Consider the following 17,967-nt stretch of genomic DNA (forward strand, 5'->3'; position numbering starts at 1 on the left):
AGGAGCACACGGAACAACTACAGGAGTTGACAATGCCTGGGTCACCTGGACTGCTGAAACAAACCTCTGAGACTTCACGCAGTGTGTTCCTCACGCACCAAAGACAATTCCCTCAGAACTTCTTGCTCCACGTACAAGGGTAAACTTCACTATGAAAACAACTTTCACTCGTGGAACACCAATCTAATTTGGATATTCCAGGCTTGGAAGAGCTTTGCATTCCATTCCTAAGTCCGATGATAAAACCACCATTTTTTGAACTTGTTCCCATTCTGGGACTGCAGTCCCTTTGCCAGAATCCAAATGATGACAAAAACCTATGAGTTACCCTACATTCCTAAATCTTCCTTCCTGCTTGCTACTCCCAGATCTAGATTTCCCAAGCAGGCACGAGTAGACAGAGGACAGTGGGCCCAGGAGGAACCAAGAACTCTACTGTTTCCACGCCTCAACTCTGTCCCACACAATCAAGAAGATGAACCATAAGTAAGGAACATAGTAGCCCTCTAGGTATGGGGGGGAGGAAGTGCTCACAGAACAGGGGAATTACATTCTGCAAAAGAATCAAAATATCTATTGTCTTGTGGCAGGCATCTTTCATCCACCTTTATTCCCTCTCACCTCCAGCTTCCATCCTTGATTTCTATTAATATTAACATAGATGACAAGAAGACTTATTGAAAGGATTTAAGGGAGGAGCAAACTAGGACACATTATGACAAAAACTGGGAACTAACAACTTTGCACTTGAAGAATGACCATGACATTGTGAATGCACCACATGAAATAACTGAACCATTCTTTGAGCAGAGCTAAATAAATGTTAAAGAATATTATAATTAGTAGGTTCCCCAACAAATTTTGTATTATGAAAACTTTCAGATCTATACAAAAATTGGTGAACTCTCAATATTCTTATCAACAGTTAACGAGGTTCTGCCACATCATTACATCATTCCTTTGTTCTTTGCTAATGTAATTTCAAAGCAGTAACCAGAAACTTAACAATGCTTATATGTACTTTTCAATTAAGAAGCAGGAAGATTAACCTGCAGTTAAAACAATACATTTGGATTCCCGTGAGTATTAAAAAAAGTTCAATCTGTCTAACTCACAGTTACCTAGTTTCTTAGTGAGCAACTATTAAAGATACTGGGCCAGGGCCTGTGAATGGACACAAGTCACAGCCGCCATCTAAGGTAGAAAAGTCAGACAGACACTATTAGAAGCGTAATGAAGAGGTAGCACACTGAGGCAGCACACATGGAGAGCAAATTCAGACGGATGCAGAGGAGGGTGAAGCAAGAGGCTGCGGAGAGGAATCCCTTCATGAAGGTATAACTATGACGCAGGCCCCCCGAGGGCAGGGACTCCCGTCTGCTTCGTTACTGCTGCATCCCCAGAGCCAAGAACAGTGCCTGGCACAGAGGTATTTACTAAAAATCTGCTGAAGCCGTCAATGAGCCAGGACTTTAATTCCAGTGGCTGCTCAGCAGAGCAACTATGTGTGCCTCCTCTTCCTTCCTCAGTGGTGGGAAGCAGGACTTGAACTGCACTGGAAGGACTCGGACAGGCAGAGTGGACCAGGCGAGGGCAATGGAAGAAGAGGCAGTAATGTGGGGAAACAAAGATGTAGGACAAAGGCTGCCTGGGGCTGGCTGGAACCGTCCTGGGGGAGATCTGCAGCGTGGGGCAACAGGCGTCGCACTGGGAAGACAGAGCACGGCAACGTGGTGGAGGGTCTGGGGTGTGGGTGTTTAAGGGCGTGTGCATGTGTGTGTGTGTGTGTGTGTGTGTGTGTGTGTGTGTGTGTGTGTGTGTGATGTTGGCGATGACTGAGCAGGAAAGTAACACTACAAGAGAGAGATTCTGAGGAAACTGATGATAATAGGACACGCTGAAAAAAGGAAAAATTGCGGTCAGGGAGACCAGTTCCGAGAGAAATTCAGGGGTAATAACGATCAGGACATCGGTAAACATGGAAAAGCAGGATGAATGCGGTAGGTATGTTAAACATACAAAATCAACAGGAGCTGGTGATGGTCTGACGGGATATGAAGGTAAAAGGAAAGAAAGAAATCAAATATCATACTCAAGTCCACTATTCGACTATGCAGGGTAAATAAGATGCACAATGATGAAAAAAATGCTTCACGCTCTTACGTTTTTCCCTGCGACTTCGGGTATGTGTTTCATTCACTCATCGTCATTCTCACCTGGAGTGACCCCGCTGATGCCTCAATCTAAAACTCAGGACCAGAGAAGTTACAGGCTTGGCTCGGAGTCACAAGTGTGACTGCCAAGAGAGATCTAAGACTAAAGAGGAGATACTCCCGTCACTCAGTTCGTGACTCTTTCCACTTCAACATCATACTAGTTTCCACTCATCTTTCCCAACAGAGCAACTGTAGTTCTAAGAAAGGCACACCTGCAGCAGGTGAGGCCCATCTCTCCTGGTAGAGCACCTTGCACTCTTTCTGCGGGAGAGGAAAATGGAGCCAGCGGCAGACACGTGACCCATGGCTTCCGTCTGCCTACAGGAATGAGCCCAAATGGCTTCCACGCCGGGCTCACAGCAACAACAGTGCACTTCTGCATGCTCAGAGTACCTTCTGCAACCCACTCACACATTTCTATGGGCTGAATTAGGAACTGCATGCTTCCATGACACACTGTAGACAACTGAGGCGTGCAGCGAATGACTTGCGCTTAAATTCACAGGAAGAACGAATATTAGAGCTGAAGGAAAGGAGGGTAACGACAAATATACAACCTCCTTCACTTCAAAGTGGGGGTTTCTGCAGTCTCATCAGGCTCACGTTCTAATGGCTTGAGTAGGAGGCACTCATGAGGATGAGGATGAGGGAGTGGAGAAAGAAGAGGAGGGAGGGGAGGCCCACAGGAGAGGCCCGGGGCAATCTAAATTTTAGGTTATTTCCAGACGCCTCACATAAGGAAGTAAATCTGAATAGCAAATAGGGTAAGCTTTTGATTTTTGTTTTAAAATTGGAATAAAACTAGGGTCAGGATTTGAAAACAACACCCCTGCCCAAGTCTTTTGAGACAGAACAGTTTACAATTTGGAACTGATGGATGAGAAAAAAGGGTTGTTAAATTTTGAACAAATTTTCCTTTTGTTGTGAAACGCTTGGATCTTAGTGTTTCTAACCTTCTTTCCTTTAGTAACTATGAGCTGAATATCCCTATCCTCTTATGGAATGGGGAACAGAGATTTTTCCCTCTAAAATAAAAATGTGTGAGGAGACAAAAGGTTTAATCTTTGGTAAGACTCAACTTGAGAGGCTCTGCTACACAGAAGCTCCGCTAGGTTGCAGCTGGACGGCAGGGTGAGACAGCCGCCCAAGAAGAGGGAGGCCAGAGCACATATGCAATGACCTCCACCCATGTTCCCCAAGCAAGAGTGCCTTCTAGAGAAACTGAATCCACTGGAAAAAGACCTGCAAAAATTCTGACATCTGGGGGTTCCCCAAGGAAAAAGCCAAGTTGCCGTGACCACTCCGCACAGCACAACTCACCAGCTGAGCGGTTGCTGCCTGAGCAGCTCTCAACATTTGCTCACTGACTCTGAAATCAGCGCAGACAGCAAAGGAACGTCAGGCTGTGGGGAAACGCTCCAGCAGGAAAGAAACAAACCAAAACCAAAAGAGAAAAGGAGCTCGGGGGAAAAAGAAAAACCACCTGTAAATCTCATAACATAATGCATTCAGAGACAAGGGAATATATTATATCCATGAAACAAGAACAAGATGCTATTTAAAAATAAAGGGACAGTCAGATGATGAAAAATAGCTCTGGGCAATTAAAAATATGAGCATAACACTTAAAATTTTAATAGAAATGTTGGAAGATAAAACTAAGAAAATCTCCCCAAAAGTAGAAAATATAGAAAAACAGGAGACAAAAGATAAGAAAAATCTGAGGAATAACCCAAGATGTCCACCACATAACTAATGATTCCAGAAAAAACAAAGGGGAAAAAATAATCAAAGAATCAATAAAAGGTAATTTTCTAGAACTGATAGAACATGAAACTTCACATTGGGAGGCCTATCAAGTGTGTCTGGTGAATAAAAATGTCCAACAACTCACATTTCCACAAGATTTTATAAATCCCAGGATAAGAAGATCCTGTTTTCTCTGGATATATGAGATCCATATATCATATATATGGAAACAGATATATGTCATGGATAGAAATAAGAACAGCGAGAAAACAGATATATGTCATGGATAGAAATAAGATATATGTCATGGATAGAAATAAGAGAAAACAGAAAACAGATATATGTCATGGATAGAAATAAGAACAGCACCAACGGATATCAGAAGACACTACAGCAATGCCTTCAAAATTCTGAAAGAAAATGATTTTCAGTCCAGAATTGTATACCCACACAATCTGCCATGGCATTATGACAGAGATCTTCAGAACTGCATGCCTTCCCAGAAAGCTGCTGGAAGGTGAGTGAGGAGACAGACGCAGGATGCAGGACAGAGGAGGTAACAGGAGCAAAATGGGGGGGAATGTCTAGGATGACAGCGCAGAGCAAACCCAACAAGCAGTCCAGAGTGAGCGGGCAGAAAGAGTCCGAGGAGGGCGGACTTCTGGGGAAAAGACTGAGCTGACAGATTATCAGACACCTGTGACACTGCAGAAAGTTTTATATGACATGGCTAGTAGAGGGCACGGGGGAAATTACACGGTTACGCCTTTCGTTCCCCACCAGAAAACAACATAAAACTGTAAAAGGAAATATAGTTATGGTACACTACTTGGCTTAGCAGTGAACAATATTTACATAGTCATAAAAATATAAACACTAAAATAACTAATAAGTATAATACATCAGTATTTTGAATGGTAAAAGGCCTAAATCCTAACCTACCAAAATAAAAGTCCAGGTAATGTTAGACTAACACATCAAGAAAGTCAATGCAAGATATGTGCTTTAAATATGAAGATAAATACCATAAGATAATTGCCCTATAGATACCACACAAGATACCATGTAAGAAATGAAGGTGCTGTAGGAAGCAGGCTTAGGAGGTAAGGAGGCAAGGGGTACAAAAGATGAATGCTGCTTTTCGTGATGTTTAGGGCAGCTTAATTTTTTAAATCTATGTACATATATTACTTTGATTAAAAAATAACAATGAATAATTAATGAGTAATCACGCTGTGCTGGAACTGTTCCAAATGCTTTATAGATGATATCACTTAATTTTCACAATTCTATTAGGTGAAACTATTATTATCTCCGTTTTAAAGATGAGGAAATTAAAGCACAGAGAGGTTACGTAATCTGCCCAGTGTCTCACTGCTAGCAACTGATGGAACCGGGATTCAAATTTAGACAGTGTGGACTAAAATCTGAAGACTTTAACTTTGAAGTAAGCCAGGAAAATTTATAATCCATAAGTCTGGAAAAAGCTATCTGATTTTCTTTCACCTACTGATAAACCTAGACAATCAAAACTAATCAGACTAACAGACATGAGTAAGGAGAAGGCATTTATTTTCTCATACCTAAAATCCTATATTTTTCTATCAACAACAACAAAAAACGCAGCCTAAACAGCAAGAGCAGCAGAAAAGGGAAAGTTGGAAAAAATTGCAGTCACACAAACTATAGTTAAAAAATGACTAAGTTTCCTTGATATATGAATTTGTTGGAAAACCATTTATCAACAGCCTGTTTCTCTCCAGCAGAGTCCCTCAAGCCAAGAGCCATGTCATTCCCCTTTGACTGATTAATTAGCCAATCAGGGGACATTTTTCATTGTGAGGCATGATGGTTTATTCCAGCTAATGTTTGGTCTCTAATGGCGACACATTAAAGCCAACTCGGCTATTTTACCCTGTGGAGTGACCAAAAGGAAAGGATAGAAGATAAATCAAAAGAGCTCCCTTCAGTTTCCCTTCAGTCCTTAACAAAACCCCCAAGGAGCAAATGGCTGGAGGAAAGATCCTCTACCAATAAAGAGAAAAAAACAAAGAAAAGAAAGGTGGAAACCCGTTCAAGCCAAGGGGGATCCTTTCCTATTTCTGAAGAGCAATAATTTATTCTCTGTTGATTAACAGACCACTGATAGAACAGGCACCAAAAAGTCAATATCTAGCTCTTCTTGCTTTTATCAAAAGCTGTGCTCAATAGAAAACTTAGCTCTGCAATGCTTCTTCCTCACTTGGAACGATTTCACCTGCACTCTGAATTAGACGAGGCTAGCGAGGAACCTGATCGAAGGCACTATTTATACACCGACCTCACCGCAGTCAGGCAGCTGCCCACTGTGCTCCAGGTTCTCTAAGCTTCTTACCCTTCTCCACGCCCCTGACAGGCACCAAAGCACGGAGAAGTAGTAGACGTTCAAATATCAGCGGAATATGAGTTCCTACAGAGGACAGATGTGAGTATTCACATATCCAGGAGACAGGAAGCACATCTTAACCATGCTTAGTACACCGCTGAGCACACTCAACAGGACGGGTCTAAGCAGCCAGTCTCTGCTGTGCAAAGAGCGCTTGATTACAGAACAGCAGTCTGTGTCAGATGAGATCACAAACGCGTCTCATTTGTCCTGAAGAGGGTTTACCACCTCCGCCACCACTGTTACTGTTTTGTGAATCTCGGATTCCTGCTATGGAGAAAAATAAAGCAAAGGAGATGGTACAGGAGTGTCAGGGTTTTTTGTTGTTATTGTTTGTGTTTCCAGCTATAAACAGGGTAAAACCAGGAAGGCCAAGTGAGATGACATTTGCACAAAAACGTGAAGTAGGCAGGGGGCAAACATTCCATGCAGAGGAGCCGCCAAGTACTGAAACTTAAGGCAGGAACACTCCTGAACCACTGGAGGAACAGCAAGGAAGCCAGAGTGACAAGAGCAGAGCAGGCAGGGAGAACCAGAGGTGAGCATGGCAGCGACTGTGAGAGCGCGTGTGAGAGCCGCCAGGTGTGGGTGTGGTCACGCGGGACTTCAGGCCACTGTAAGGACTGGACTTTTACTCTGAGTGTGACAGGGAAACTTGGGAGGGTTCTGAACAAAGTAGTGACATGATCTCAATCCCGTTTTCAAAAGATCACTCAAGCTGCTCTGGGAAAAATACTCTGTAGAAAAGATTCTATGTATTAGATTCTCACAGGTAACTTTTTACATCATGGTCAAGGTGTTTATATGGCCATCTCCTCTAGCAGAGGACCATGAATTCTGCGAAGGAGCCGAGTCCTATTGTTCTGTAGCTTCAGCAATTAGAGTAATGACTGGGACACACTAGGTACTCAATAAATAATTACAGAATGGTTAAATGTTTGTAACTTTGAAGTTTTTCCTGCTTTTCCATTAATAAGTACCAAGAAACTATACTTTCTGTGGAAGAGAAGAAAACAGAACTATACATAACCTGTAAGAGAGTACCTTTTGTGTCTCAGTAAGTAAAGGTCATACTAGGTACAAAGAATCATGTTGGTTCAAAACTTAATATCCTTGGTAAACTATTTACTATTTTGTCTTAGTTTTCATATCTCCAAGGACGTTTATGTTGCTTACATGGATTTCAGTGAAAAGAAAGGATAGGATAATGGCGTCCTGATACCTCTTAAATAGACTGTCCCTCAATTCTCTTAGGCATTTGATTCTACTGGTAAATGTCTGCAAAAGTGAAATTTTCTAGGACCTCTCTAGATAATCTGTACTGTCCACACCCTCTTTAAACGGGAACATTTTTTCTATCTCACTTAATCTGTGAAATTCACATTAAAAATGTTTTCCCTTTCTACTGCTAATGCAAACAGACCGATTTGCAGGATGATGACAGAAACAGTCCTGCTGGGTACAGGGGCATAAACTAGATGATCCTAAGGGTCTTTCTGTCCTTGGGATCCATTATCCTTATATAAACAAACAGACTCCAAAGGTACTAGAACACTATAAATCTTTTGGGACTAGCGACGGCACGAAATCCATTTTGAACATTTTGTTAACTTCACTCCCATCATCTCCATGGATACTCAATAAACGATGACAATAAAAAGCTTCCATTTCAGTTTTCTTTCATTTTTTAAAAGCAATGAGTTCTTTACACTCTAAACAAATGCCTATACCTCTCCCCCAAATTGTACAGGACATCATATTAGAAGGAAGATTACCACCTTAGTCATTACCTATCTTAAATGTTAATTGAAACAGAATCGATGTGCTAAGAAGTCCTCTCTAATGGCTGTAATGGCAAAATGACAACAAAAGCCTCTCTGCTAGAGAAATTTAAGGAAGGACTCATTGGCAATGAGTGGGTTTAGTCGGTACATTTATAGTAAATGTCAGTCGGCATGTGACTATGTACACTGGATTAAAATGTTCACATTTCTAAGCGTTCAGTGGAAGTTATTACTCACCATCACAACTTTGTGTGTGTTAATTCCAGTGATGACAGTGCTCTTAGCAGCAGCAACTCAGATGCATTGGGCACTTACTATATGCTAGGGACTCTGCTAAGAGCTTTACATGGCTTGTTATTTCATCTTTGCTAGATATGTTATCATCCCCATTTTATGAAGGAAGAAGCTGAGACTCAGAGAGGTTAAATAACTTACCCCAAATCACACAGCCTTCAAACTACTCATGGGCTCAAATATAGGTTTATGAAACTCTGAAGTGTCTATTCTCAATACTATATTCCACTTAATGAGCCTCCCTTTAGAAGAAACCAGAGAAAGAGAACATTTCATTAGATGACATCATTTCCTCCGTCTCTTGGTTAAGATAATTCTACCAGGCTTACCATCAATGGATAATCACAGAACCATAGAATGACGGGTCCTAGAAGAGCCATTTCAGTTATCTAGATAACCCCCACCCGCCCCCCGCCCCCCGCCCCCGCCAAAGGAACAGCTTAAAACAAGAAAAACCATTTCATTAGCACACTATTTCTTTGGGCCAGCAATTCGAGGAAAAGCCTGGCTGGCTGGGTCTGCCCGGGGTCTCTAACGTGGCTACTGTCAAAAGAGGATTAGAGCTGGCATAGCAGGGGGCTGGCCAGGCACTTCTTGCTCTTTGTGTAGACTTGGGTACCCGCATCACTCTCCACCTCACGGCCTCTCCATGCAGGCTACTTTGGGCTCTGGGCTTTCCGACAATCTGGGGGCTCATGGCAGCTGGGCTGCTTACATGAAGGCTGAAGGCTTCGAGAGCAAGAATTTTAGCTGACGAAGCCTCAAAGGTCACACAACTCCCCACCGCTACACGCAAGTCACAAGCCTGCCCACATGGAAGCAGAGGGGACCGGGCTCCATCTCCTGACGAGAAACCAGCAGGGGCCAACCTAGAAGAGTATGTGGAATGCGAGGCATCCCTGAGGCCGCCTTTGGAAAACAGAATCTACTACAAGAACATATAATTCAACACTCTCATTTTATAAACAAGAACATGAAGTTGACAGATAAAATGGGGATACCCACAGCAACTGTCTTGACAGGATACCTTCACCTTGACACTCGCCATTTCTAGTAACTCTTTTAAGTCTTGAATCTCTAGGACAACTTGCTATTTTACCTCACTATTAGTTAATTTCGTATTTGAACACATCATCGAACACTTTTCACGTTCATCTCCTGGATAAAGACCATAAGTAGATAAAGTCAAAACTGCCCAAGTACATGAGAATAAGGGAGAGGAATCAGGTAATGTTCTTTCCTTTGTAGTCTAGGAAAATGTAAAACTTCAAGTCAAGTACCTTTTCAAATGTGAGTATTTCATGTGTTCTCCTTCCTCCAGAATCAGAGAAGACTTGGAAGAGTTGGAAGAGCTCACATGCATGTAGTTCAGACTCTCACCTATTACAGGAATCCCTCCAGGAAATTAACCACGAGGTACATCCTATCCAGCTGGCCGGCTCTGCCGGCCCATGCTGCCTCCCTTCTCTGAGTAGAAATCTTTCTGTGAATTTCATCCATCAGTACTAGTTCCTCCTCTGAAGTTTACCAAACAAATATGTTCCTTTCCCAGAGGACCCCTGAAACCATTCAAAAGTTCGAAGTCAGGATCTCTCTGTAGTCCAGGCAGAATTTCCTAACTGCTCATCTAATTGTTCCTGTGTATAACATGCTTTCCAGATACCTCTGTCCCTAATGCCATGCTCTGAACACATTCTTATAAAATATGGGACCCAGGCCTGAACAGAACAGTTCAAATACAGTCACCAGTGCAGAAAACACCCCAAACACCTGCTGCTTTCAGCTGCTTCTAAAGCAGCAGCCCAAGCCTGCATTCAGGACAGTTGCCACACTGCATATTTTGCTTAGGTTAAACTTGTGGTCAGGTTACATGTCCCAGGCTCTAAGGTAATTCTCATTCAACTGCTACCAGATTAGTTCTTTCCAAGGATTAAATGAGACTTTACATATCTTCACAAAATTTCATCTATTTAGTTTTGGCCAAATGTCCCAGCTTAGAGAGATTATTTTGAATCTTGATTCTGTTATCAGTGGTCAAAACACTTGGGACTTCCCAGTGGTTAAGACTCCGTGCTCCCACTGCAGGGGGCATGGGTTCGATCCCTGGTCCGGGAACTAAGATCCTGCATGTCATGTGGCGCAGCCAAAAAAAAAAAAAGACACGTGCTGACAAGAATTACCGACGTCATCATTGCTGGCAAAAAACAAACTATATAAACGTATTATTTATATAGTGTTATTTATTAGTATTAATAAATACATTATATTATTATAACAGTTACATTATTAAAAATAATGTTATTTATTAGTATTATTTATATAGTATTATATATAAATGTATTATTTAGCTTGTTTGTGGGCTTAGTTTAAATTTACCTCTGACTAAAAGGTTCTTCATCATAAGATTACCTTAAGCAAGCACTAGGCTAGAAGGCTGCTCACCTTTCGAATGGTGACGCAGATCTGGGTGAGGCAGGAGGCAGAGTGACAGAGGTTTGCAGGAAGTGGGGACATTCAAATATAAGAGCCCACATCTGGTAAGCCATTTACAAAACTCAACCCAGTTCACAAATACGGGTTACGAACATGAAAATTCAGAACCAGTGAGAAACAGCCTTCATTTCAAAGGTGTTTCAAGTAAAAAATTAAAAAAAGAGAGAGAGAGAGAGAGAGAGAGAGAGAGAGACTTCTTTTCCCAGTGATCTTCCCCTCTGAGTTATTTAGGGTAGTCTATAGAACTAGAAGAAAGACTGGCCTAAAATACCCCATGAATTCAACCACCCAAAAGAGAAGAGTCTGCTTGGAAGTTAGTTTTCAGATTTGACAGTCAGCAAGATATGGGAAAGGGGATTGGTGATGATTAATGAGAAAGGGACACAAACCACAGTGAAGTCATGCTTTGGTTCAAAAAGCGAAAGCTATCAGAGGAATGCACGGCAAGTGATCATTAGCTGGGTATCCTGAGAGAACATAAGAAATACATGGTTTCTAATTCAATCAGGTTATAAAGGTGAAGAAATTGACAATTATTTGGCCCAAAGCCTATGCCAGAAGCGTGTTGTTTAGAGAAACAAAGTAGAAATGCTGGTAACACACTCTCAGTCCTCGCTATGGTTTAGGAGTATTTTCTCTAGTGATAAGGCTGAATCAGGAAACAAGCTGGATAGAGGAAGGAAACTGGAAGGTGGGGGAGGGAAAAAATGAGAGAAGGGAAAAAAAAAAGGAGTATCAGGAAGTTCAACAAGATAGGAACTAACAGAATTTGTTTTTCAGTATCTCCAACTTCAACTTGCAACCAAGTGAGAAAAGACACACACACACACACACACACACACACACACACACACTTGTGCCTCTAACTCCCAGCAGGCACTGGCCAGCACAAGTACCCGCTGCAGGTCTCATGGGGCCCTAGTAATTTCAATTCAACATATTCAATCATTTCCTTGTCTCCGTAGGAAGTGCATACATCTCCAGTTTAGGCGTACTCCAATCCAGAGTTACCGTCTTCCCATGAATATAGTCAGAGTGTAGTCCCTGAAGAGACAGGAAGGCTTTAACTTCTACCGCAATGAAAAACAGTCAAGCCTGTGAAAAACTATTCCAGAGTGAAATGCAATGTTGGAAAACCAATTTCTGGCAAACAGGATTGATTTTTAAAAACATAAAATGGCATAAGCAAACATTCATTCGATAATCCTTCCTCAAAAATCTACTAAGGACATAGTGGATTATGCTTGGCATTGGATTGAAATTAGGTGATGAATTTTCCTGTTCTCAGAGAAGAGGGAGTTATTTACTGATCAAAACATTTCAAAAAGAAAAAAAATACTTCAAATATCAACCGTAAAGCTACACAAGCCATGATTTTTAAGATGGGTAACAAGTCTATTTTTTTAAAAACAGAAGTACAATGAAATTTCAATTTACTGAATCCCTACCGTGTGCCGAGCACTGAACAGATCACACACTGGGGACCCAGGAACAAGCACAGCATAAGTCCTCTCTCTTTAAGTAGGTCATTGTCCAGTGTATGTGACAGATGAGAAAGTCCACATGTAAAAATACAGTGGATCAGGCTTCCCTGGTGGCGCAGTGGTTGGGAGTCCGCCTGCCGATGCAGGGGTCACAGGTTCGTGCCCTGGTCCAGGAGGATCCCACATGCCGCGGAGCGGCTGGGCCTGTGAGCCATGGCCGCTGGGCCTGTGCGCCTGGAGCCTGTGCTCCGCAACGGGAGGGGCTGTGGCAGTGGGAGGCCCGTGTACCGCCAAAAAAAAAAAATTACAGTGGATCGATTTCTTCATTAAATGTATAAAGGTCAGAGACAGAATAGAAGGCGTAATTTAAACTTCATAAACGTGTCCTGGACATCTTGAGTTTAGCTTGGGTTGTTGTTTTGTTTTGATGTGAATCTCTTTTTATTTCTACATATTATAAGCAACTCGTACTACCCTCACAAAGAAAATTTTCACTTTAAGTGATTTCTTTTTTGGATTGGGAAGAGTTTGTTTTGTTTTGTTTTTATGCATAGTCCTGGATTTAAAGTTTCTTTAGGGTTCAAGGACTCCTGTGAAGATCAGATGAAAGCACTGGACTTTATATATTCAAACACACATGCAGACAGACCCACACACAAATTCTTTATGCAATTTAAAAGAGTTCACCAACCTCCCCATAATGAGTGTACCCCAAGACACTGCCCAAGGAGCTCTCCCATGCTGACACATTACAGATGGCAAACCTGTCACATTATGATACACCCTATATTTATATATCACTTTACGGTTTGATATACTTCCAGAATTACTAAAGTAAATGACTTAACCGATAACCTTGGGCTTTAGAGACATCAAATGATCTGATTCTACAAGGCGTTCTCAAAAGACCCATGAGACAGAAGACATAAAATCTAGCATGGCAAAGTGCAGGAGGCAGGTCACTGAAACTACAGTCAGCCCTTAAAAACCTGGGTATTGATCATGACTGATATGAGCAGACTCAGCATCAGACCGTAAGAGATCCAATGAGCCATATACATGATATTCTATTTCAGATCAGACAATTCAGTTAGCAACAGTGATTGCTGGGGGGAGGAACTGTGGTGGAGGGAGTGTGACTATAAATGGGCCCAGCATGAGGGAGACGTTCGTGGTGAGGGAACAGTTCTGCACCTGAATTCGACAGTGGTTATAGGATCCACAAACGTGATGACATGGCACAGAACTACACACAGATCACACCAACATCAGTTTCCTAGTTTTCATCTTGTATGATAGTTAATAAGATGTAACCCCTCTGTACTATCTTTGCAACTTCCTGTGAATCTATAATTATTTCAAAATTAAAAGTTTTAAAAAAACAAAAAGCAAAAAAACCTCATGACGTATTAATTAAGGGCTGCTAATGTTTTGGGGGTATATGTGTGTGTATGTGTATGTGTATTTAGATCATTCAGTTCATTTGAGAGACCAGAAAATACACAAGTAACATGGTACCTATGCTCCAGGAACTCAAGCTAGCTTCTTCTTAATTCAGCCTGCCTACAGCTCCAATGACAAAGTAAAATGTTCCCAAAGCTGGCCCAGGCATTTGGTAATATGCTTCCAAACCCCTAACAGTTCAACTCTGATTGAAGGCAAGGTAGTGACGTTTTGAAACTTAAACTATTATTTTCAGCAAAATGAGAATCATTTTTCCACAAAGTTCTGTTAAAATATTAACTATTTATGTCTCTGGCAAAATCTCAAATAAAATTTTGACATCATAACTAGATCATTAAAATGCAGATTTTTTTTTTTTTAACACAACAGAAGTTAATTAACATCGGTAGTAGTGTGGTATAGGGGAAAAAGCACTGGCTTTGGAGTCAGAGGGACCTGGATTTCAATCCTGTCTGTGCCACTTCGGAGCCTGGTAACAAACCCTTCTGAGCCTCTCTGCAAGAAGGTCGATAACGATGCCTACTTCATAAGATAGCTATGAGGATTAAATAGAGAAATAAGTGTCTAGCACAGCGTCTGGCACACAAATGCTTAATAAAGCTGTAATTTCTACGATCGTAACAGCCAGGGGGTGTAGAAATCAGCGGGTTGGGCTTAATGTGAGAGGTATGATGCTCCCCAAGCCTGATGTGGACAGCGCCCAAGGTTCTTTAAACCTAGATGCAGAGACAGGATCAGCATCAGCACCTTATCCAATGCACCCAGAGAGGTGCTACCGCTTTAACATTTCATACCACCATGGTTTCTGAGACTCCAGAATCTGACCTCCAGCAGCGCCTTGGCCTCGGTAATGCCAAAGATTGACTTGAGGCCAATGTTGCTATGGGGGTCAAGGGAGTAAAACAAAGCAATATTCCTTCCAGCTGAACACTGGAGCCAAAAGAGGTGGTGTTTTCAAACAGATCTGATCAAAGGACTCCAGCCCTCAGCTAGAAGGGCTGTTGTAATTAACATGGTAAGGTTTCTTAGCAACGGTTTACTTAGCAACAACGAAGGTACAGGTATGCCTCAATAAAAGCGAACTCAATATATGAAAATCCATATGTGTGTAAAAGACAAATTTAAAAGTGACCGCTTTACAGACAGGTGTTTTATTTGGTGCCTAAAAAATGTGATTAGATTTAAGTACATATACACATGCAGGTGTGTGTCAAATGTAAAATACTGCAGAGATAAAAGAAACGAAATTGAGTTATTTGTAGTGAGGTGGATGGACCTAGAGTCTATCATACAGAGTGAAGTCAGAAAGAAAAAACAAATACTGTATGCTAACACATATATATGGAATCTAAAAAAAAGAAGGTCACGAAGAACCTAGGGGCAGGACGGGAATAAAGACACAGACCTACTAGAGAATGGACTTGAGGATATGGGGAGGGGGAAGGGTAAGCTGGGACGAAGCGAGAGAGTGGCATGGACATATATACACTACCAAACGTAAAATAGATAGCTAGTGGGAAGCAGCCGCATAGCACAGGGAGATCAGCTCGGTGCTTTGTGACCACCTAGAGGGGTGGGATAAGGAGGGTGGGAGGGAGGGAGACGCAAGAGGGAAGAGATATGGGGATATATGTATACGTATAGTTGATTCACTTTGTTATACAGCAGAAACTAACACACCACTGTAAGGCAATTATACTCCAATAGAGATGTTAAAAAAAAAAAAAAACACTGCAGAGGCCCCATGCGCTCCCTGCGGCACATGCGGCAGTGCCACCAGCGGCAGCGGCATCGCCCGGGAGCTCCTCAGAAATGCAGAATTCAGGTCCCACCCAGCCCTTGTGAAACAGAACCCACAGCTTAACAAAAGTCCCAGAGGATTTGTGTACACATGAGGATTGAGAAGCCCTGCTCTAGGCAATAGTCCTGACACTACAGCCAAGGCTCCACCTGCAGAGTTACCCGTCAGGGCCTCTACTAGTGGTTCTCAAGCCTTACTCCTCATTACACGGCAGAATAAACACCTGAATCATCTGGGTAGGGTATCTTTTCTTTTAATTAAAAAAAAAACACAAAAGGGCTCTCTCTTTTTCTTACGTGCTGATGCCCAAACCCTAACCCAGACTTTGGATTTCATTGATCTGGGGTGGGACCCTGACAAGAGCAGTTTTTTTAAAGCTCCTCAGCCCATTCTTGGGCAACCGTGGTGGAGAAGCACAGCTCTAGAGCAGGAGCTGCACCTTGATAGAACACAGCCTCTCCACCAAGCAGGACCTTAACCGCATCAGCAGAATGAGAGATTAAGATGTGCCTGGATATCATTCTTGCACAAAACACAGAATCATATCAAGGTTGGTCTTCTCCACACCAAGTGTACCAAAACAGATTTTCCCTGGGCTAGTACTAGGGAACTGTTTCTGGAACTCCTCAAATACAGGGGAACAGCTCGCTTTAACCAGATCATAAATGACTATACCGCCAAAAAGTCAAGTACCGCACAGTGCTGAAAAACCTTATGGCATCCCACACCAGTAAGCCCTCAAATAGATGGCGATCAGAGGATGAGAAACCTCTCATCTCCTATAACAAAAAGCTTTCCTGTGCTTACCACGTAAATTCTTTTAAAGTTCTACCAGAAGCCCATAAGTAATATTTCCTTCCCCGATCTGTTCAACTGTACAATTTCAAAGAGGATGCTGGAGAGAGAGGACGCAGGCTGGGGGCAATGAAGGCTGGCAGCAGGGAGAATCAAGTAATCCAAGGCAAGGATTCAGAAAGCCGGTGCAGTGGGAATTCCCACTGGGAGAGCTGGGACAGAAAGACAGTCCCCGGGGACCCAGGGAGGGGCGAGGCACTGCGGTCAAGGCGCAGGGTGTGGCCAGGCGGGGCTGTTAGGGCAGAGCAGAGGCTCAGAGAGCATCCCTCAGGGTACTGAGGACACTGGAAGGAGGGGAAAACTGAGATAAGCCAGGGGCGGAAGTCCTTGGTGAACCAGGCAGAGGGCCTAATCCACATCCCACAGGAACCAGGGAGGGGCGGAGCAGAGGTGTGACCAGAAGCTGGGTTGTCTGAGGACCCCGGCTCTTTTCAACAGCCTCCTGTGAATGAAGCATCCAGTGCAGCCTGAACTCGGGACGCTCCCTCCCTAATGACCCACCTGCCTGGACGTAACTCAGTCGAGCTGCAGGAAGTGCCGCTCAGCAGGCCCCAGGGCCCAGGCCTCCCTCCTCTGTCCTCATGGCTACACATGCGGGGGCAGAAAAGTGCTGAAAGACTAGGAGTTTGGTCCTAACCTACAAAGGAAGTCACCAAACAAAATTTCCAATAACTGGTAATTCTGAAGTCTTTGAAAATTATATTAAGTAACAAATAGCTACCATCCTGGAAAATTTTCTGACAGTCTGGAGAAATGTCAGAAATAAATGAAACACGTCTTTTTTGCTCTATAGTCATCAGGGCCTTGACTAGGAACCAATAAAGGAACGTGAGTATGACACATCAGATTAGCTGAGTGATAGTTACCATAGCTAGTGAGAGCAACCATATATTTCAGATTTTCATAGATATCAATAAGATCAATTTTAAATATTTTTATCCCATTATCTCCAGAAATGCATATTCTAAGAATCCTAATATTTTGATATGCAAACGACATCCAGGGCTGTGTCTTACAGTTGGAAATGGCACAAAGAACTCTGTGCTGTATTACAGAGCCCAATTTACTAGTTAGGATCATGAATTACGGATGCACCCCATTCAGGGTGCAGTTTAGTCACTCGATTCTTGTCTTCTAGTTTTGAAACAAACAATGTTGTACAATGGAGGAAATACCACATCTAAATCCCTTCCAGATTCTCCATGCCGATCCAACACTGTCTCAAAATGCTTTTCAGGTGGAAGAGCCCAGGACTGAGCGTGAGTCTGACGGTCTTCCCCATAGCCACGCTCCAGAGAGAGCTACGCGCTCTGAGCAAAGCGAGCAAAATGGCTGCCTGCAGCGAGCGCCTCCCTCCCTCGTGCAGCCGAGAGACGCTGGCCCCTTTGAATCCGTCAGCAAC

At 42.7% G+C, this 17,967-nt stretch overlaps 1 protein-coding gene across 1 annotated transcript in view; it reads right to left on the minus strand.

Annotated features, from left to right (window-relative positions):
* Positions 1-17,967, minus strand: part of PINX1 (PIN2 (TERF1) interacting telomerase inhibitor 1) — an 83,621-nt gene that overhangs the window by 40,440 nt on the left and 25,214 nt on the right. The window lies entirely within an intron of this gene.

The sequence above is a fragment of the Leucopleurus acutus genome, assembly GCF_964270905.1.
Source record: "Leucopleurus acutus genome assembly, chromosome: 7".
NCBI classification, from domain to species: domain Eukaryota; kingdom Metazoa; phylum Chordata; class Mammalia; order Artiodactyla; family Delphinidae; genus Leucopleurus; species Leucopleurus acutus.